Raw genomic sequence first — 23,055 nt, forward strand, 5'->3', positions numbered from 1 at the left:
AATAGCCACGTAGTATTAGGTCACGAGACGAATCATTTGAGTATGGTCTTATATGCACTTAACGTCGCTCCGGTAAGGTTTCCACAAATCTCTTTTCGTAAACGGACGTTTTCAAAATGAACTCTGATCACTCGAGCTTCGATTCGCACTCGGAATGCATAATCGCACTCGCCCCGTCGGAAAATCAGTGCCGTCCATGCGTTTATTTCCATGACCCCCATTGCGGCAGAAATTGCCAAGATATCGGGACCGTAAAAGTGATTTAGACTGACCTCCTAATAGCTGGGTCGCGAATTTCTGCGGCCGTTCAAATTGACTTCTACCGCACCCAGGTGAAACGTTCGGTTTTGAAGATTGAACTTCTGGGGCACGTTGCGTTCATTAAAGGTAAGCGGGAATTGGAGCGATCAGAATGTCGTGTTTGGTTTTGCCGGTAAGTATCGTAGTTGTACCGAAGCAGTCGTATATTGTTGAGATTCGATTACCATAAATTGAATGTAGAGTTTTATTATCGGTTTCAGCAAAACTTGTGATGTTTTCTTTCGCCTTTATAAAATATTATTACGCTTTTGTAGATGTTATAATTGTTGCCCATTGCTTTGATTGATATGTTTTAGTTTTCTGTAAAACTGTTGTGCCGGCTTTGTCTGTCCGTCCTCACTTTTTTCTGTCCGCACTTTTTGTGTCTGCCTTCATATCTTAAAAACTACTGAGGCTAGAGGGCTGCAAATTGGTATGTTGATCATCCTCCCTCCAATTATCAAACATACCAAATTGCAGCACTCTAGCCATAGCAGTTTTTTTTATTTTATTTAAGGTTAAAGTTAGCCATAATCGTGCGTCTGGCAACGATATAGGATAGGCCACCACCGGACCGTGGTTAAAGTTTCATGGGACGCGGCTCATACAGCATTTTATCGAGACCACCTGAAGATGGATCTGTTTTCGGTGGCCTTGATTATACGATGTACAGAAAACTCGATTGCGCCGAGGAAACTTTTTTTTATTTTATACAACCTTTGATAATTACTGTTATATCTGCTGCATGAATCATTAGCTTAGTATTAGTATATTTTAGCATTCGGGTATTACTGAACAGAAATTATCGGACTCTCTCTCTCTCGCTGTCCGTCAAAATAGTCAACGTTAGCTCTTGGAGTTTCTCTCTCTCTCTCTCTCTCTCTCTCTCTCTCTCTCTCTCTCTCTTGGAGTTGTGTCATAGTAAAAACTTCAGTTGCCTGATATACCTAAAAAAATCGATAAACACATAAATGAAATTACTAGTAACCTGAAAGATGTGTGTGTGTGTGTTTGTATGTGTATGTGTGTATGTGTTTGTATATTTATTAGCTCTGGTGTAATTGGATCTGGTCAAGAAAAAAAAAGAGAGTGTGTGTATGTGTGTGTGTGTGTGTATTAGCTCTGGTGTAATTGGGTCTGGTCAAAGGAAAAAAAAAAGAGGGTTATAACACCATATTTACAGTCCTGAGTTTATTAGTTGACACAACATGGCTAATGAGGGTTTTGGTTACAGAAAGGGTGCCAGTGATGAGATCAAGATTAATTTTGCTGTACCGCAGAGAAGAACAAACTAACCGGATTCCGATCTACTGTGTTATGAGTTTCAGTTTTCAGTTAATCTGTCGTGTAACGTAGTCCTGTGGAGAAGGCTGTTGCGGAATTTTAAATGGAGGTCCTGTCTAAAATTGAGATTGATTAACGAGACCTTTGTTAAAATCCGCAGTAAATACAAGAGTGCTTGTGATATGATATAATATAATAATAATAATAATAATAATAATAATAATAATAATAATTATTATTATTGTATTATTATTATTATTATTATTATTATTATTATTATTATTATTATTATTATTATTATTATTATTATTATTATTATTATTATTATTATTATGAGAATAGTTTTATTTAAGATGTGTAAGAAATAATTGCTTCTATTTTAACCAATAATTAAAAAAGTTATATCCGAGTGAAAGTGGAAAATGGAATGGACATTAACATTTTGTGAAAAAATACCAATCCTTTACCGGGCCTATAAATTTTTAGTTTTCTGTAAAGGAAAACTGTTGAGCCGGCTTTGTCTGTCCGTCCGCACTTTATTCTGTCGGCACTTTTTCTGTCCGCCCTCAGATCTTAAAACCTACCGAGGCTAGAGGGCTGCAAATTGGTATGTTGATCATCCATCCTCCAATCATGAAACATACCAAATTGCAGCCCTCTAGCCTCAATAGTTTTTATTCTATTTAAGGTTAAAGTTAGCCATAATCGTGCTTCTGGCAACTATATAGGATATGCCACCACCGGGCCGTGGTTAAAGTTTCACGGGCCGCGGCTCATACAGCATTCCACCGAGACCACCGAACGATAGATCTATTTTCACTGGCCTGGATTATACGCTGTACAGAAAACTCGATTGCGCCGAAGAAACTTCGGAGCATTTATTACTTGTTTAAATAGCTTCTGCGGTCATGAGAAATATCTGAGTGGTAAAATATTAGAAAAGAAAGTTCGCCTCGGAGAAAAATAAGCTCCGGAACTCTTCACGCTGCCAATTGCGCTCCATTACTTTTAACTTTCGGAAGGAAGGGGAAAGTTGCCACTAACGTAATTTTAAATTAGGAAGGAGAAACGAAAATGATTCACCGGCTCTCTCATAATTGGGCAGAAGAAGTTTTGCCGTTATGAATACTAATTGTTTCGACCCGGATTTTATCGCTTATGTGAAGTTTTTACTTGGCTTCTCTCTCTCTCTCTCTCTCTCTCTCTCTCTCTCTCTCTCTCTCTCTCTCTTTAATCTCATGCCTGTTTTTACTCTTCCTGTTTCATTTCTTTGATATTTTCTGTTCAAGAGGCGAGGTTTCATTATTCGTTTCTTCATTTGCATTCAAGGTTTGCAGTTAATCAAGAAGTTGAAGAGTAATTGTATATATATATTGCACTCACACACTATATATATATATATATATATATATATATATATATATATATATATATATATATATATATATATACATACATACACATACATACATACATACATACATACATAAGTAAAACCAATAGCTTTCCTGGAATACACGACGACTCCCAAACATTATGAATTCTATTGACTAAAATAAACCGGTTTGATTTTAATGCCCGACTTCAATTATCGTAATTAATAACGGTCCATCAGAGTACGCCTCTGACAAGGGGATTACTGACTGAATCTTCCCTCTGAAACTTTGATTTGCAATTAAATATGATTGGGGAGGGCAATTTGTCAATTGATTAGATAGTTTTTCCCCTATCAATAGGCTTTTGTGGAAAATGTATTAGTTGTTTTTGGGAATATATTCACCAATTTTATACCAGTTGATCCCACTGAGGGGGGGGAGGGGTGGTAGTGTCGTCAGGGCAACTCATGCGGTACTTTGCAGCCACAATATATAAGACAGAGGTTACGAAATGTTGAAAGGATGTTGATTGCAAAGATAAGAAAATGCGCTAAAAAGGTTTAGCATGGGTGAAATATTGATTTCAATGTTTGGTCCTCTTTGTGAAACGGATATATATATCAAAAATTTTCTTAGAAAGGAATGGGAGACGTATATATATATATATATATATATATATATATATATATATATATATATATATATATATATATAATCAGAAATGTTTCAAATAACTTCAGTGGAAAAATAACTCTGAAGTAGTATGCTTGTAGTATATAGCTATATACATAAAACTGCGGATTTTATTCTTCCATTTAAGACCACGAGAAAGTGATGTCATCAAATAATAACCTCAGTATTTGGACTTCCTGTCGAAAGGGGACATTCATTTCCAAATGTTTCAGTCAGCTCCCTATCTTAAAACCCGATGTCTCGCCTCCATCGTTATTTCCCAAATATATTGCTTGCAGCCTCGTATAAATGAACGCCTTCCACGTAACCGAATGCTCCAGTTTGTCTCTTAATAGTTGAGTCTTTGCGCCGTTCTAATTTTATGAGGTTCCATCAAGGTATTGATTTTGGAGAAGGTCTTCGGATTCCTTGGTGTCTAATATGATTTTCTCAATCTTTCATTTACTAGAATTTAGGGGTTTTCCTTTAATTTGAAGACCTTTTAAAAAGTGGCATGGCTGATGTATGTATATATATATATATATATATATATATATATATATATATATATATATATATATATATATATATATATACATACATATATATGTGTATATATATGGTTACAAGTACACGATAAATCAGTGTGGTTATTGGGTTATCTTAATTGCAGTAATGATCATGTACTATCACATCTCTAGAGAGTATCAATATAGTATTAAAGTCAAGTTGAAAAGTCATTCAAATAATTTACCATGATATTCTACTTTAAGAATACTGACGTATTCTTTACTGAAGTAATGTCTGATCAATCAAAAAGTAAGTGGTAATTGCATAATGCAATCGTCTAAATCAAAATTGCAACCTCAGCCCATCCCATTACATGCTAATTGCATAAACCAGTATATAAATAATAATTTTAGACTGAAATATGTGCGGGCTGGTATTTCAGAATTACCAGAGGAGCAATGATAGATTAACATTATTCCTATAAAAAAATATGGTACAAATATAATGGAAGGATCCAACTAAGCACTTTATGATCCCAAATTATAAAGCACTTCTGTTATCAAGAAGCTGATATTAAAACCAAAAAAATCTTTCATGGTAACAGCACAGTCAGAAATGACTGATTATTAAAAACACAACTACTGACTGTGGCACTCCAGCCATTGAACCTCCGAATGGTAAAAACAAATAAACAAAGAAAGTAATATGATACGCCACTCAGAGTGTTTTTCATATTTTCTGGGTCAAAATATAATTATTACTGTGAGCCAGCGGATATTTCAAAGCCTGCTTAAATAATAAAGTTCTTAGGCTCTCTATCTGTTCATTAATTTAACAAATAGTACTCAGTATACGGCATGTGATCAATGAACGTAGTGTACCCAATATACCAAGTATACCCAGCGTACCAAAAGCGTAATTTTTTTTCTGTTGTGTACATTTTATCCCGCACAATTTTTTAGAATGGAAATCAACCTGATGGACCGAATGTGTCCTAGGTACATTTTGCTGAAACTGAACTGGGTACATAGTTGTTTTTACAAGCTTTTTTGTAGTGTTTTCTGATCAGCAAATTTCATCCTTAATTATATTATCTTTCCATAATGTGGAAAAATCTTTCCATACTTGTCGTAAAGCATTTTGTCAAGGTCTTGTTTATTTGAAATTATTTAACATCATCGATAAGCATTATTGTCGTAGCGACAGTCTGAAGAAGCCTGTCAGTTAATGGAACGGATGGAATGGAATACAGAGTTCAGGCTAAAGACCAAGCACTGGGACCTATTAGGTCATTCAGAGCTAGAAAGGGATTTGAGAGTAGGTAGGTTTGAAAGGTGTAACAGGATGAAGACCTCGCAGTCGCACGCTATGAATCAGTTGTGAGGAGAGAGTGGATAGCAAGGTGGAGGGTAATATGAATGGAGTAGAGTAAAAGAAATGAGAGGGGTTGCTAAGAACCTTTAGTAATGCCTACAGTGCACCCCGTAAGGTAAGCATTCCTGTACGACTTTCGAAGCGTCCATACTAGCATAAAACATTTCATAAAACACACGTGGGCAACTTGTCGCACACACTTCGCAAACATGTTGAATACAAGACAACGACATCTTGCAGTCCTAACCAAATCTTCATACGATTATCAAAGATTCGTTCTCCTCTTAAAGTCGTTGACTTGTTTCCAACCTGTTGGTGGTATGTATGCGATAAGTCTCCGACTTGTGTTGATGACATGTTTTGCCATAGCGTGGACGCTCCTTTAGATAATGACTCCTGACGACCAGTATGGCCGAACTACTTAAAAGAATCATTTGTACTGATGAAGGGAAAACACCCATAGCTTCTTATTTTCTAGCCATTTGGAACTTGGGGTTTGTGGAACGTGAAATGATTCACTGCACAAAGACATTAGCCTTCAATTTAGTTAATGGCTTTCTGATGAGTCCGGACTCCGATGAATGTCGGTAGGAATTTCTACTTTCCGTTTTTTTTCCAATTGCTGAATTACTTCTAGCTGTTACAAATTGATGTTATTTTTTTTCAGTTCTTTTTCAGCCATCATCTATAATATTTCTTGAGATTAGGTTTCGAATCTGTGAATTTCACCTGAAGAATATAAATTTGGTACAGCTTGGTTGGTATGACAGTATAATTCTAAATCCAAGAGTAAAAATATTTATTTTTAGGTGATTCAGAGGAAGTTAATGGTTGTCAAACCACCCTTTTTAGCATTATCTTTTTTTGCTGCTGCTAATCTGATCGAGAGTGGGAATGGATTGGATAGAAGATTGGGGAGGGGCTGGGAGTTAAGAGGAAAAAGTGAGGTTGACCAATCTGTTTTTTGTGACCACTGAAAAAGTTATTCCAAGTTCGACATTAGCACGAGGAACTCTTAGATCAAGTGTCTTCAGTTAACCGAGTTTGGTCATTTTCCTTGATTGTAAAGAACTCTCTCTCTCTCTCTCTCTCTCTCTCTCTCTCTCTCTCTCTCTCTCTCTCTCTCTCTCTCTCTCTCTCTCCCCGATGTAATGTTTGAATGTATAGTAAGGTGTACATTAGTAGGTATGATTGAACTCCTTGAGTTTTGAAATCTAACAGTAAAAAAATATATATATAAAATAATAATATATATATATATATATATATATATATATATATATATATATATATATATATATATATATATATATACCTCTCTTACAGGAAAGACTAAGTTCAGCTTCCAAAAAGTAATCTTTTAAATCTACTAATATTGAGAGAAAGAAAATTAAGCACTTTGTGTCAGAGGAGCTACGTAGTGGCGTCAGTCGCCATGGCAATTTTCCCTTCTGTCTACCTCCTCTTTCGTTTCACTCCTCACCTTTACTCCTCATTCTCCATCTCCCCCACCCCTTCTCGTCTTTTTTCCTCACCCCTCGTTCTCCTCCTCCTCCAGTGGAGGAAACGTTCCTCCTTGCAGGTTGCAGGGTTTCGTAAGCGAATAACCTCCTCCTCCTGGAGATTTGAGCCAACTCCATAACATAATTAAGCTTTCTGAAGAGATTCCACAAGAGCGCAGTTTTTTTTCTCGCTTCTTCTTCTGTGTTTTTTCAGACGCGACGTTTCAGCACTTTCAGTGTCCTCGTGGAGGAGTAATCTTCAGGCAGCCCTAAAAATGAAAGTTCTAAAAGGAAACAGTTCTAGGAAATGAGACGAGAAATTTATGCACTGTGTTATTTTGTACGGATATTTTGTCATGGTGTTTATATGATGTTCAGTGTAGTTTTACTTTCAATTAGTAACAAGGAAAATACTCTTTTTTCAGAAAAAGGTGAATGTTGCATTTATTTTATTATTATTATTTTATTTTATTATTATTATTATTATTATTATTATTATTATTATTATTATTTTAGAAAAGCGTTTACAAGCGTTAGTTCTATGGACTACAGAATGTTTCGCCCCGTAGAGGGCCATTTCCGTCAGTGCACCTAGCGGGGTGCACTGTAGGCATTACTAAAGGCTCTTTGCAGCGTCCCTTCGGCCCCTAGCTGCAACCCCTTTCGTTCCTTTTACTGTACCTCCATTCATATTATCTTGCATCTTGCTATCCACTCTTTCCTAACAATTATTTCATAGTGCAACTGCTTTGAGGTTTTCCTCCTGTTACACCTGTCAAACCTACCTTTTCTCAATTTCCTTTCCAGCGCTGAATGACCTCATAGGTCCCAGTGCTTGGCCTTTGGCCTAAACTGTATATTCCATTCCGTTCTTATACTCCATGACCACTTTTTTCTTACCATTTAATTACATCGCGTAGTATACTATTTTAGTAATATATTACACAGTAGTTAAAAGTTGTCGATGCTTATATTAAAGCTTTGTTAGAAAGCTGTTGATAAGAAGTATTTGTAGTCTCTTAACTTTAATATCTAAAGGGTTTGATTGTCGTGGATGGTATTGTTTTATTAATGGTATACTTATGTTTTTTATGATCATTCTTTATACGTAATATATGATTATCTTTAGATAGTTAAGCAGCGAATCTGCAAAGGAATTTCCATAATTTTTTGTTTTGTTTATCCTTGTGACAGATATTCAATGTATAACACGTGATTTTGAATAATAATAATACTTTGATTATCCATGTATGTTATATATATATATATATATATATATATATATATATATATATATATATATATATATATATATATATATAATATGAGGCCAGAAGGTATCACTGCCTTGACTACAGCAAATATTTATGGGGTGAGGTTGCAAGCCTAACGCATACTATCCGACGGATGCTTGTCCTTTCTGGTGGTCACCCTTCCAGATACTAACCAGACCCAACGGTACTAAACTCGCTAATAGAACGACGGGCAGTAGAGCGAATATGCTTGTGTGCGTGCGCAGGCCCTTAGATTCTAAGCACTGAGAAAGTAATTTTTTTATGCGCGATTTATTTTCCTGGCGCCTCCTCCTTCAAGATGGAGGAAGAAATTATATTTCAGACTTTGTCTCGTAAATGTATGTTAATAATTACTTCAGGTAATTAACCAAAACAGTATACCTGAGAATGCAGAATTTTGTGGCGGTTTTAATTAGTTACCTAATTACATGTTCCCCTTAATTGTCTTTTTATTGAAGGGACGACTGTGTCTTTACGATCTAATTGCTCTCTCTCTCTCTCTCTCTCTCTCTCTCTGTGTCAATAACCTATGTAATTAGATTAATAACTTTTTATTTCTTTTTCTGTCACTCTCTGTCTCTATCTGTAGATGTCCACAAACATTTGTAATTGGGTTAGTAATCTCTCTCTCTCTCTCTCTCTCTCTCTCTCTCTCTCTCTCTCTCTCTCTCTCTCTCTCTCTCTCTCTCAGCGGCACTGCAGTGGAAAATGCAAAATATATTGCTATCTTTTATAATGATCACCATCCTGCATTTCCCATCTTCCATTTCTTCCCAAAGCTCTCTCTCTCTCTCTCTCTCTCTCTCTCTCTCTCTCTCTCTCTCTCTCTCTCTCTCTCTCTTCAGTGGGGCAATGCAAAATTTTCTAACTTTTGTTTTATCAATACTCTCTTTCCATCTTCCATTTCTTCCCAAAGCTCTCTCTTCTCTCTCTCTCTCTCTCTCTCTCTCTCTCTCTCTCTCTCTCTCTCTCTCTCTCTCTCTCTCTCTCAGCAACGCTTCAGTGGGCAATGCAAAATTTTCTAACTTTTGTATTTATCAATACCTCGTATTTCCCATCTTCCATTTCTTCCTCTCTCTCTCTCTCTCTCTCTCTCTCTCTCTCAGCAGCGCTGCCGTGGGAAATGCGAAAATATTCCTATCTTTTATAATGATCACCATCCTGCATTTCCGATCTTCCATTTCTTCCCAAAGTCCCTTCCTCTATGGCAGACATCACGACCAACCTTTTCTCAGGGAAGAACTTCTCTTGCATTCAATTATAACTTAGGGATCCGATGAAATGCGATTCTTCTTCAATTCTTGGTCAGGTGCGGTCACCTTTAAGTGGTGCCCTTTCTGTCAGAGGTGACCTTTTTGTCAGAGGTGACCTTCCGTTGTCAGACCTTTTTTTTTTTTTTTTTTTGCTTCAGGTGTCCTTCCCAAGGTGACTTCAGGTAAGGTGAACTGCGCGTAATTGTTTACGTATTACGGTGTTACTTCTACACAAGATTCGTCATTGTTCTTGACATTTGCTTCCAGATAGGCCAAGATAGTTTCGTTCATTTATTTTGTCGTCTTATTCTGTAGCTTTATCTATAAAGTGTAATTTGTAGTTTTACTTTTCTGTAAAAGAAAACTATTGTGCCGGCTTTGTCTGTCCGTCCGCACATTTTTCTGTCCGCATTTTTTGTCTGTCCGCCTCAGATCTTAAAAACTACTGAGGCTAGAGGGCTGCAAATTGGTAATTTGATCATCCACCCTCCAATCATCAAACGTACCAAATTGCAGCCCTCTAGCCTCAGTAGTTTTGATTTTATTTAAAGTTAAAGTTTTCCATGGTCATGCTTCTGGCAACGGTATAGGATAGGCCACCACGGCCGGCTGAGAGTTTCATAGGCCGTGGCTCGTTTTTTTTTTTTTTATACCGAGACCACCGAAAGATTGATCTGTTTGCGTTGTAGAGTCTGTACTGAAAACTCGATTGCGCCGAAGAATCTTCGGCACATTTTTTACTTGTTTATTTTCGTTTCTGAAATTTTCCCGGAAAGTCTCTATGGATGTGACTTATGAAATTATAACGGTATTGCAAAGTGGTTGAATCATACCAGCAGAGAGAGAGAGAGAGAGAGAGAGAGAGAGAGAGAGAGAGAGAGAGAGGTGTTGGACACAGACTCTGATGTCCAGTTGTACATATGACTGGTCTCTTCATGTTGTTACATTGCTTTTGTTTTTATTAAGCTGACCTTGAACCAACACCGGTTCGTATCTTTTTTTCTTTGAAAGAACAATATTTTTATTACTTGAAAATTTTATGATGTAGTTTTTTCCTTTTTCATATTTTGAATTTTGCAAATTCAGAATTTCCGTCATTCTTGCTTCTCCGCCTTTCATATTCTTTCTCTTTCTCGTTATTTGTCTCTTCATCCTTCTTTTCCTTAATTTATGATTAATGGTTGTATTTCAATTATATTTATTACATAGTCTGCGTGTAATACATTCTTTGACAAGTTAACAGATTTCCATTTGACAGTAACTTTAAGAATGACCTGACGGGTAAAAAAAAAAAGGGGGGGAAGTATCTTATCTCTGTAACCTTACAGAAATATGTCTCATATTTTACATTCAACGAAAATACCCGTAACTTATGAAACAGACATACTAGGTTAACTAGACTTTGCCGCATGTCTGAACGAGAAAGGGAAATATTATTACGATTACTGAATTATCATCCGGGATTATAATAATGATTGCCATACAGTTTTCATATAAAACCAGATAAACTGACATCATAGAAACCATAACTGTATTACCTTTGCGGAACGATTTTCTCACAACAGGAGGGGAAATTCCGTTTCCTCTCATTAGCGCCGGAAATATCCGCGCGGGGAACCAGCGAACCGAAATGGATTATGAAACAAGTCAAAAATGCGCCGAAGTTTCTGCGGCGCAGACGAGTCGAGGCAAAGGGAAATGAAAAAGGAAGGGATCCCACGTACTGAAAAAGAAAAAAGAAAATGAATTAATAAACAGATATGAATATATTATCAAAGTACGTTTTGGATAATCCCCTAAAAACTGATGCTGTTTCCCCAGGAGAGAAATGAAACCGCTTCCATATTTTGGCAGAGATTTCGCCATGGTGGTTGATGACCTTCGTCAAAGAGGATTCTGGGTAATTACTTTTTTTTTTTTAGGGAAAGGCTACGAAGGTAAAGGTTTTAGATGAGCTCCGGGTAATATGGAGCTTGACGCTAATTATTGCTTCGGCCGCTGAGGTTACGTTTTTGGTTAGGTGTGGGCATTTTTTATTTTTTGGCTGTTTGTTACGTGATGGTGATTGTGGTGACATTTTTTCAGTGATAATTAAATAGTTGAAAAAATATATGATTTATTGAAAAGAATTTCTAAAATTATTCTAAAGCTTAGTTATTTGGAGACAAAGGTAAACACAAAAGCGATTCTTTTTTGTCAGCTTATAGGATTAAGTGCACGCTAGTTTTCAAAATTGGTTATAAAATATGGGAGTTTTTTTTTTTTTTTTTTTGGAGGCCCTCCCAAAAATGGTAAATATTCCAGTTGCGGGGTAGGTGCCATCACTGCGCCTCAAGCGGTGCACTGTAGGCACTACTTAAGATTGTTATGCAGCGTCCTTCGGCCCTTACCTGCACCCATATTTTAGCCTTTTACTTTACCTCCATTGCAGCTTCCTTCCTTCAATTTTGCTGTCCAGCCACTCTAACTCAATCATTTTACTGTATTAAGCACTTGAATGGCCGAAAGTTCCCCAGTGCTTGGCTTTATGGCCAAATCTTCATAAATCGAAGTCGAAATTATGGAATCTTTTTTATACTGAAAAGTAACAAAGAAAATAATAAATAATTCTGAAGGAATTGCTATATAATTTTCAACGATTAAAAAAGAAAGTTATCGAGCAATATAGATGAATGAAAAATGCCCTGCTGGAGAACAACTGTAAAGGTTTGACTCAAATTCCCCAAGACCCTTTACTGAAACTCAGAGCAATAAGACGGAAGGGAGACCTTTCTCAGAGAAACGAGATCGATAAAATTGCTTTGCTACAATATTACCAAACTTGTTCCTTCGAAGATTTTTTGTGCGTCGCTTACGTATATTGGCAGGAGACGGGAAGGAGGGGGACTGAATCAACCCTTTTACGTTGGCAGTAGTACCGTCAGAAAGTTGTTTATATGGCAGTGAGATAGGGTTTATGAGAGAGAGAGAGAGAGAGAGAGAGAGAGAGAGAGAGAATTAAACCATAGTAATGACGGTAAATGTTAAAACGAACGACTCTCAGTTTTATTTTTAAGTAATGGTTCTAGAGATTTTACAGCTCACCTTATATATATATATATATATATATATATATATATATATATATATATATATATATATATATATATATATATATATATATATATATATATATATGATAATACTCTTTTCTCTGTCTTCTCTTAGATTCTTCTTGCCAACATTTTAGCTTTCAAATCCTTTTTACCCGCACATTTTCAGTCTTATAGATTTCCCTTGCGTGTTCATCTCTTAAGTTGCTGTTTGCTCGTATATTTGAAAACTTATTAAAGACAAAAATCGTGATGCAAGTTCGATCATTGCAGGCAAATGTAAACACATTCATTTACTTTACCTCCGTCATCACCTAATCACACTTTTTCTCTCCCTCTTGGAAGCATGTACTCCTTTCATCCACACCTCACGTGGTGCACTGTAGGCACTACTAAAGTTTGTTTGCTGCGTTCCTGCGGCCCCTAGCTGCACACAGTTCTTTAGTCTTTTATTTGACCTCCTTTCAGGTTCCTGTCTTCCAAATTGCTGTCCAGCCACTCTAACTCCCTCTCTTTTCACTGCCTTCAGCGCTGAATGGCCACTTGCAAGGAAGAAAAGATTGTTAACTCTTTCAGGCTTAAAGTTGTATCTTTACAACTTCGTTTGTTGTGCACTCTAACTCCCTCTTTTCACTGTCTTTGCCACTTGCAGGAAAAGATTGTTAACTCTTTCAGGCTTAAAGTTGTATCTTTACAACTTCGTTTGTTGTGGTCGAGTCTAGGTTGGGGGCGAGAATTGTACAGCACAGTGGACCTATACCACCATGATGTATTGATTCAATTTACCTGAATTAAAACTAATTTGAATGAAATCTGGTCACTTTCCATATGTCTGTTCAAATCTCGGACCTACCTTCTATGTGCTTGGCAAATGTGGAGGTTATATTTCCAAGCACATTCACAAATTTTGAAGAGTTTTTGAGGCGTTCGCTTTAAGGCCCAGTTACCATCGTACGAGGTTTCACCGTTAACAATAAATCTCTTGCTTATTTTTGCTGAATTTACTACACAGTTATATTAATATCAGGTCCGTACTCTCGGGTAAAATAAATTCCTTAACCGCTGTACATTATATTTATTGACATGTTCATGATTCCTAATTCCTAAATCCCTTTTTGGGAATAAAGTACCGGGGACTGGATCAAGTCGGAATTGCAGTCTGAATTTATATTTGCCTTTAAATTCTTTACCACCAGAATTTTAACGTTCTGGAATAATTCCGTTGCGTGCGTTTGCCCCGGGAGTACCAGGGGTACATCAGAAAAGGGTTCCATGTCAGGCTTAAAAGTGGATTCAGAAGTATTATCTCTGGAATCCCGCCATTGCAGGGAAAGTTGAGCGAAATCCAAACGCGAGAGTTATTCTGCCAATGTAGCTGAAGAGAGTTAAAGGGACGTTGCCATTTCCAACCTGAACTTTATCAGTTTTAGAAGATTTGAATATTGATGTTCTCCAGTGGCTGCTGTTTAAGTAAGTACAATCTGATACTGGTAAAAGATAACTTGCTTCCATGTCGAAGGTCGGTCATTTTATTGAATGGTTTTCGCAACCGAATTCATAAATGCGAGATGGGACTTCAGTGATCGTTGAAAGTAATGAAACACTGTGGCCTGATGAAACTTCATCACGTACTGAAAAGCAAGCAAGCAGTAAGGTTATTATTGAAAGTCCCCTAGTGAAAAATATGCCTTATGTGGAAGAGGTCCAGACTACCACTAAAGGCCATTTTGTAAGAATAAAATATATAAATAAATACCATTAAAAATGATGGGGTTAGTGAAGATTGGCATCATACTAATTATCTTGTACTTTTCTGTACTTTAAATAGTTCTGTATTTTTAAGATTTCGAATTATATCATGCATTTTATTTGAATATCAATACCTTTATAGCTTTGTAATTAAGATTCCTTTTAGTTGGTGTAATGTTTTACACTGTCAGATAAGTTTTTTTTTTAAATTGTAAAGAAACTTTTAACTTTTAAAGGGTTAACTAGATATTTATAGCATGCTAAGAGGGTTTTTATTTTGCCACAAAATGAAAGCCTTTTCTTCCTGTTTTCCTCGGTTTCCTGATCCAATTAGCTCTTCATTTTCTTTGAGGTCATCTGTTCAAGAAGATGGCTGACCTTTCACCCCAATTTTCTCACGATAATTTCTTTGGGATTGATCTTCATTTCTTTTCTAAACCTTTTTCTACATTTCTTGATGTACTCAGCGATAGTAAAAATAAATATTAACAAAAATTAACATCATTATTAGTAATCAAGATTAAAACACTCTTACAGATTAGGACGTGATATAGGACACTTTTAATCCCTTAGCACTTTTTTAATTAAAAAATTATCATCATCATTAATAATCAAGATTAAACAGTCTTAGAGCTTAGGATGTGAGTTAGGAAACTTTTATTATTCCCTCAGCACTTTCTTTGTTAATTAGGCATAATAGAAGTTGAATATATACTCCAGGAGAAATGTTTATGGAAAATGAGGATTAAAACTCAGGACATAATAAGGCTGGCGAGCATAACTATTAATAATATTAACACCTCCCTATCGATAGTTATTGGAAGCAGAACATGACAACGCAGTATTTCTCGAATGCTGTGAGTTCAGTAAAATATTAAACATGTAAAAATATACACCGAAGTTTCTTCGGTGCGAGTCCAATTTTCTGTACAGCGTATGATCAAGCCCACCGAAAATAGACCTATCTTTCGGTGGTCTCGGTATAATGCTGCATGAGCCGCGGCCTATGAAACTCTCTGCCGGCCGTGGTGGCCTGTCACGTTGCCAGAAGCACGACTATGGCTAACTTTAACTTTAAATAAAATGTAAACTACTGAGGCTAGAGGGCTGCAATTTGGTATATTTGATGACTTGAGGGTGAATGGTCAACATACCAATTTGCAGCCCTCTAGACTCAGTAGTTTTTAGGATCTGAGGGCGGACAGAAATAACTGCGGACGGACAGACAAAGCCGGCACAATAGTTTTCTTTTCAGAAAACTAAAATCACTAAATGTTGGGAAGGCAGTACTTAAGACCCCCTCATCAATAAACTCTCTGCCTTACCAAGTTCATCTCTTTGCCCACTGCCCAAACCATAATTGCCTCTGAAAAATGGCCGCTGGGCTAAATTAGAAGCCGTTAGTAAAAAGTCCTTCATCTTTGGCCGCGGCGAGTGTCATTATGGGACGTCCACTCTGAGAGCCAAGCAATTTTTCAAGCGCTTTCGTATTGCTGTTGTGTGCTTTCTAGCTGTTACTCTTAAAGGCCATTCGCAAACGAGGTCCCCAGCCTCGGCAGTTTTCGATAAATGCTTTTCTTTAAATGTCCAGGGGAGGAATACTTTTAGTTCAGTGTCCAGGGGAGGAATACTTTTAGTTCACTGTATTAGTGTCACAGTTTTTTTTCTGTGAACTCTATTAACGGTAATGATGTTTTTATTTATTAGTTTTCTGTAAAAGAAAACTATTGTGAGGGCTTTGTCTGTCCGCCCTCAGATCTTGAAAACTACTGAGGCTAGAGGACTGCAAATTGGTATGTTGATCATCCACCAACCAGTCATCAAACATGCCAAATGGCAGCCCTCTAGCCTCAGTAGTTTTTATTTTAATTAAGATTAAGGTTAGCCGTGTATCGTGCGTCTGGCAGCGCTTTCCGGAGGCGTGCGGTGCACCTGAAATTGACCGCATCTGGGGAGCACCTGAGCCGCTGGCCGGTCGTAGGATAGTTTTATTATACGCCATTATACGCTGTACAGAAAACTCGATTGCGCCGAAGAAACATCGGCCCATTTTTACTTCATGGAGAAACTTTGCATTGACAGATGGTTGTTGAATGAACATCAATTTTAGTAATTTGGTTTTATATATTAGTCATCTCCAGACAAAAAAGTTACCTCTCTCTCTCTCTCTCTCTCTCTCTCTCTCTCTCTCTCTCTCTCTCTCTCTCTCTCTCTCAGTGACGCCCTAGGCCAGTCTCCCAGTTTTCCTTAAATATTATTGAGGATATTTGTTGAAAATATAATTCATTTTAATTTTATTAATCACGTGATATAAATTCGTCCGTCTCCAGACAAAAATGACTCTCTCTCTCTCTCTCTCTCTCTCTCTCTCTCTCTCTCTCTCTCTCTCTCTCTTGTTTTTTTGGCTTTCGTTTTGTCCTCCACAGCTGACGGTGGCAGGCTTGTTAATTCATTTCCTGACAATCGTTGCATTGTGATTGTCAATCCACCTTCCTTCACCCTTTGTGTTTTTGCTCGAAAAAATTCTGTGGTTTTGTGTGTGTGTGTGCTTGCACAAACACGCAGAAGCGCATAGAGGAGTCTTTTTTTTTTTTAGTTGAGAGAGAGAGAGAGAGAGAGAGAGAGAGAGAGAGAGAGAGAGAAGTGATGGGGAGAAAGAGGATAATATTATTATTATTATTATTATTATTATTATTATTATTATTAATATTATGAGCGTTTTTCGTTATGGGCAGAGACACCACGGACGTTGTTTCTCTGCAAACAACATATTTGCGAAAGCAGCGATCGTGAGAAACAACGCTAAAAAAAAAAATTCCTTTGGAAAAAGCGATTGGGAATCTTTCAAATATTACATTTTTAGGCTGAATGTGGTTACTTAATTCCCAGGGTCTTGAATTTCTAATAATAAGTGTTGTTTGGTGCCTTTGAAAAATTTTTTTTTTGGCTGTTCCTTGTATATAAAAAAAATGAATTTGTTGTATAGTATATCTAGAAATTTCATAAATGCCGGTATCTCTATATTAAGCTCTCAATGACTTTGTGAAAAAATCAACATTCTTTCCACTTTAATAGAAATTACCGTGACCAATGTTGCTCTAATTATTACATTATTTGCTGGGGACATTAAAAATGCATTGGAAAAATACCTCCTGAATGGCATTCGTGAAATAAATTCAAGAAAAGCAATTTTCATCGTTTTGCCGACAATAGAACCGTGTATTCCACTTGGAGCGTATTTTGGCAATGAGGATTTGATTATAGAACAACGTTTTACAATCTCATCATAAACATAGTTGTTTTGCCTTGCAGAGTGGAAGTTGATAGACGATATCTCAATTGCAAAAGGATCCCTCGTATTGATTTTTGCCCGACACTTTTTTAACGGCTGAGAATGAAACACAATGCAGCCTCGCGCAGAATTCAATTTGGACTGACCTTGAGTTAGCGATGATGAAGTGAGAGAGACGACCTGTGGTTATAAATGGAATAATGACAGAAAAAAAAGTAGTGGGGCAGACCCCACTTCATTTTCGGGGAATCACTTAGGGTTTTGTTTTTCAAAGTCTGTGATAGGCTTTTTTGCTTTTCCAATTATACTCTCATGTATTTAGTAGTAAGATTGTTCTAATATCTGACGTTATAACACAACAATGATTAAGTCATTTGTAATAATAATAATAATAATAATAATAATATTAAATACACGAGTTGTGTATTTTTGTTTTGTTAGAGATGCTTATTGGTTGTTATTCTCTTGAAATCATCTTGTCTTATAACTGTTTGTTTGAAAATGTTATAATAATAATAATAATAATAATAATAATAATAATAATAATAATAATTATTATTATTATTATTATTATTATTAAATAATAATAATAATAATAATAGTTCATAAATTATTATTATTTGCGATTCCTTCTTAACTCCGAAGAATTCTTTCATATGAAAGTACAACAATCGACATTACAACTGACCTCGTTCCTAGAGCTGCGTACCACCAGACAAATGACATTCACCTCGGCGAATTGCCTTTGCGAATGAAACAATGCGAGAATATCAGACAAAGGACAGGAGATGTAACTACAAAGTCCTCTGATGAGACAAGCGTCGCGATTGGATCGCGGAATGACTGATGTTTGCAGATAACAGGTAATAAGGAGAAACTGCAATCGCTACTGAGGAGTTTGCAAGTGTTTGCAAGAAGTCAGAGGCAAGAGTGAACTTGTGGAAGGGGAGTTGGAACAATGGTTATTAATGTAGATTGAATGAGAGAAGAGGCGTCACACAAAGAAGGATCTGATAATGAGATGTTTGCAAAGGATCTGGAAGAGAAATGAGTGTCTTTAGAAGCCAAAGTCGGAATGTATGAAGTGGCCGTTGAGACAACTCTCCCTTTGGAAGGAAGAAAGTGTGGAGGGTGAATGCAAATGAGAGATGAATGGATGACTTTGTTAACCGATCCGCTGGTATAGTGGTTAGTGTCGTGACACCACACTCAGATGTCGCGAGTTCGCGCCTCCCCCAGGGCGATGAAGAAATCACTGGCTCTGTGTAATGATCAGTTACTGCTGCAGTGTTAGGGGTGTCTGCTGCGGTGGAAGGTTGGAACCAACATTATTCTTTGGAAGCATCAAGAATTTCATGTCAGTGGCCCCTGTGGTGGGCTTGTTCAATGTGAATAGGTTTCATCTACTGATTAATAATAATAATAATAATAATAATAATAATAATAATAATAATAATAATAATAATTAGTATAACAAATATACAATAAAATCCATTATCGCAAGCATCAAGTCATTACAATCATTATATTCCAGGAACAGCAATTTGCTTGTAAATGAACACTGCGAAAATGATGGCGCGCGCTTATTTAAAAATCCAACGGCCTAATCTTCGTCGCTATGGCGCAAATAATCACTACTCTATATGCAACTGAATTAATTGGCCATTAGGCTCGAATTGAATACAAAGTGACCGAATGAAACACGTAATCAACGTGTCATCATACCTGGAATTAATGAGGGGGCCACCTCGCAGGTAATTGATGGGAAAATCGATGGGTGATAATTCATCTCTTCCTGTCGGTAATGCTTGGGAAGCAAAGTGGTGTTAATTTCGTTATGATAAATAATGAAATCAGTTGCAGATCTACTTGAGTCATTTAAGGAACGACATGAGAAAATACATAAGACGTAATGCCCTGAGAAAATACACACGAAAATGCCCATATGGGCATTTTCCTGCCCTACACATTTTCGAAATTTATCCCTTGCAAATAATGAAATCAGTGGCAAATTGGCTTTAACCATTCAAGGAACGAGATGAGAAAATGCGCGAAACGTGATGCCCATGTGGGTATTTTCCTGCCCTACACATTTTCAAAATCTATCCCTTACAGTCATTAATTATTGGTAAGCACTAAGCAGAGTTTTCTTCATTGTATTAGGATAAACCATAGACAAAACTGTTTTAACCTGAATGCCAATTCAAGGAACACGTGCTAAATTTTATCGTACGTTTTAATGCCCGTGACGAGATGAGAAAATACAACTCATTTTATTAGTACCCAATAAATTTTTGCTTATACCCAATTCCTTTTCTTTTCCCTGACACCTTGTATGATTAAATTTCAGTATGACGTATTCGACAACGCGGAGGCTTCGTATGGAAAGTATTTATATATAATTTCCATCTATTTAAACCAGTGAGAAATTATTAAAAGCCGAGAGAGAGAGAGAGAGAGAGAGAGAGAGAGAGAGAGAGAGAGAGAGAGAGAGAGAGAGAGAGAGAGAGGACGTAATATGTTGACTTTAATAGACTAATTATGATCAAAAGCGACTAATTAATTTATACGAAAGCAGATCGCAAATTGACAATTTCCCAATAAATTGGGAAAGATTCAATTAGTCGAGTCTTCCATAACGAGCTGCATATTGAGACCTCATTCGATATTATTTCTATAAAGTTTCTGTTACAAATAAAATTGCTCTAACAGTCAGTATTGGGGCACAAAGTATGAATGCCAAAAATGTCGTCGCAGATTTTAAAATCTTAACCTTTATTTGTTCTCTCTCCGTGCCGATAAGCTGTCTTTCGTAGTGAAGTGGCGGCGCTCTCTCTGCCAAACTGAGAAAAATGTCTAATCTGTATTTTCGTCTGTTTTTACAAAATGTAATTGATAATTCAAACGCCCAAAATGCTTACAAAACAATGAGGAAAAAATGTCTAATCCAAATGTATATTAAATCGTATAATTCAAATCCTAATCCAAATGTATATTAAATCATATAATTCAAATCCTAATACAAATGTATATTATATTAAATCATATATATTAAATCAAATCAAATCCTAATCCAATGAATATTAAATCATATAATTCAAATCCTAATCCAAATGTATATTAAATATTATTCAAATCAAATGTATATTAAATATAATTCAAATCCTAATCCAAATGTGTATATTAAATCATATAATTCAAATCCTAATCCAAATGTATATTAAATCATATCATTCAAATCCTAATCCAAATGTATATTAAATCATATCATTCAAATCCTAATCCAAATGTACGAGTATATTAAATCATATCATTCAAATCCTAATCCAAATGTATATTAAATCATATAATTCAAATCCTAATCCAAATGTATATTAAATCACATAATTCAAATCCTAATCCAAATGTATATTAAATCATATAATTCAAATCCTAATCCAAATGTATATTAAATCATATAATTCAAATCCTAATCCTTCTCATTCAGAGCAACATAATTCGGACTGAGTCAGCATCATTATGTCTGGTCTGAGACGACAGAGTGACATTAGGCTTCCTTCTGCCTCATTCAGGTTGTATTTATCTTCTGAGGACTAAATCAAAACAATTCCTTAAATCATATATAAAGCTAATCCAAATGAAGACGAAACTTTCCAATGTGATTCATGTTTCTTAATCCGTATATTAAAGATAATTCAAATCAATAGTATATTAAATGTATTTTCCTCAAATGTGATTAAAGTATAATTCAAACTTTCCAAATGTATATTTCATATATAGGGTATCCAAATGTAATTAAATCATATAATTCAAATCCTAATCATTTATTTTTTTTCAAAACAGAGCAAAAATGGACTGAAGCATCATTTTCTTCCGGACGCAGTCGACATTTTCCTTCTGCCTCATTCAGGTTGTATTTATCTTCTGAGGACTCGGTAAATCAAGGCTACCGAAAATAGATCTATCTTGATGGTGGACTCTGTAATAAAGCTTCAAAAAGAAAAGCCGAATCGGCCAATCGATGAAACGTATAATAACCACTGGCGATTTTTAATGCCCGGGCCGCATTCATGAAACTTTAACCACCGCCGCCAGGTGTCCTATATCGTTGCCGGACGCACGATTATGGCTAAGTTTAACTTTAAATAAAATCAAAACTACTGAGGCTAGAGGGCTGCAATTTGGTATGTTTGGTGATTGGAGGGTGGATGATTAGCATAACAATTTGCAGCCCTCTAGCCTCAGTAGTTTTTAAGATCTGAGGGCGGACTAAAAAGTACGGGCGGACGGACAAAGCCGGCACAATAGTTCTCTTTTCAGAAAACTAATAATTGCAAAATATTCAGCCTTTTTTTTTTAGTCTACTTCAAAAGTAAAAATTTCTTATGGTCACTAAAGTTTACTAATAAGAACTGATCAGTAATTACTAGAAATTTGTTATATTACAGCTCTCATGGTTGGTTCATTAGCTGAAAGTCCTTTGTGACTCTCCACTGCATTCATTATGGTCCTGTTTCGGTCTTTCACCGTCGTTGTATTATTACGCTTGGGGAGAACTTACTTGCTGTCAGCCGCTTATTATTCGTGTGATCAATGACATCTTTCGCAACGTCATGCTAATCTGAGCTTTGAGTTTGATCTTTCGGAGATATTCGTGGGCTTTATAGCTGCGAATTTCGTAATTACCATTGCGCCAGGGTCGATATACAATGAAGCAGCTAGAATAGTTAGGATATTTCCCCCCTTCGCTTTCGAAATCATCTCGGCTAAAGACAGGTTTTGGTTTTCCGTGTGTAAGGATGAATTTGTAAATGTTAAAGCAGCGTAACGCAGTTTTCCCAGACTGCTTTTCTTTCTCTGTATTCAAGGATAAACTTGTAAATGTTGAAGCAGTCTGCATTCCTCCCAGGCATCTTTTCTTCCTCTGTATTCGAGGATAAACTCGGAAATGCTGACACAGCTCGCATTCCTCCCAACAGGACTTCAGATCCGTCGAAACCCGAGCGAGAAGAGAAGACCCGGACTTTAACATCTGATAGAACGGGACTTCGCTTGCAAAAGACCCGTTTTCGGACGCTAAATGAGTCCTATTTGAATGGCATCTGCGGCCCAAAGAGGCGACGAATTCGCCCGTCCTCTTTCCTCTTACTATTTCCTCTTTGTTGCATAATGTTAAAACGCTCGACGCGTCCGGGGCCCTTGCAACAATTTCAAAATGAACCGTCGATTTTCGCCGACCGCTTCTAAATCTCTAATTACACTTTCTGTCTGATTGATCAGCCGAGATACTGTATAGATCTCTCTCTCTCTCTCTCTCTCTCTCTCTCTCTCTCTCGTATAAAGCAGCTTTGGTTAG

General features: G+C 36.5%; 1 long non-coding RNA gene across 1 annotated transcript in view; it reads left to right on the forward strand.

Annotated features, from left to right (window-relative positions):
* LOC136855512 (uncharacterized) overlaps window positions 1-23,055 on the forward strand; it is a 576,042-nt gene that overhangs the window by 191,990 nt on the left and 360,997 nt on the right. The window lies entirely within an intron of this gene.

This window comes from Macrobrachium rosenbergii, chromosome 31 (assembly GCF_040412425.1).
Source record: "Macrobrachium rosenbergii isolate ZJJX-2024 chromosome 31, ASM4041242v1, whole genome shotgun sequence".
Taxonomy (NCBI): Eukaryota; Metazoa; Arthropoda; class Malacostraca; order Decapoda; family Palaemonidae; genus Macrobrachium; species Macrobrachium rosenbergii.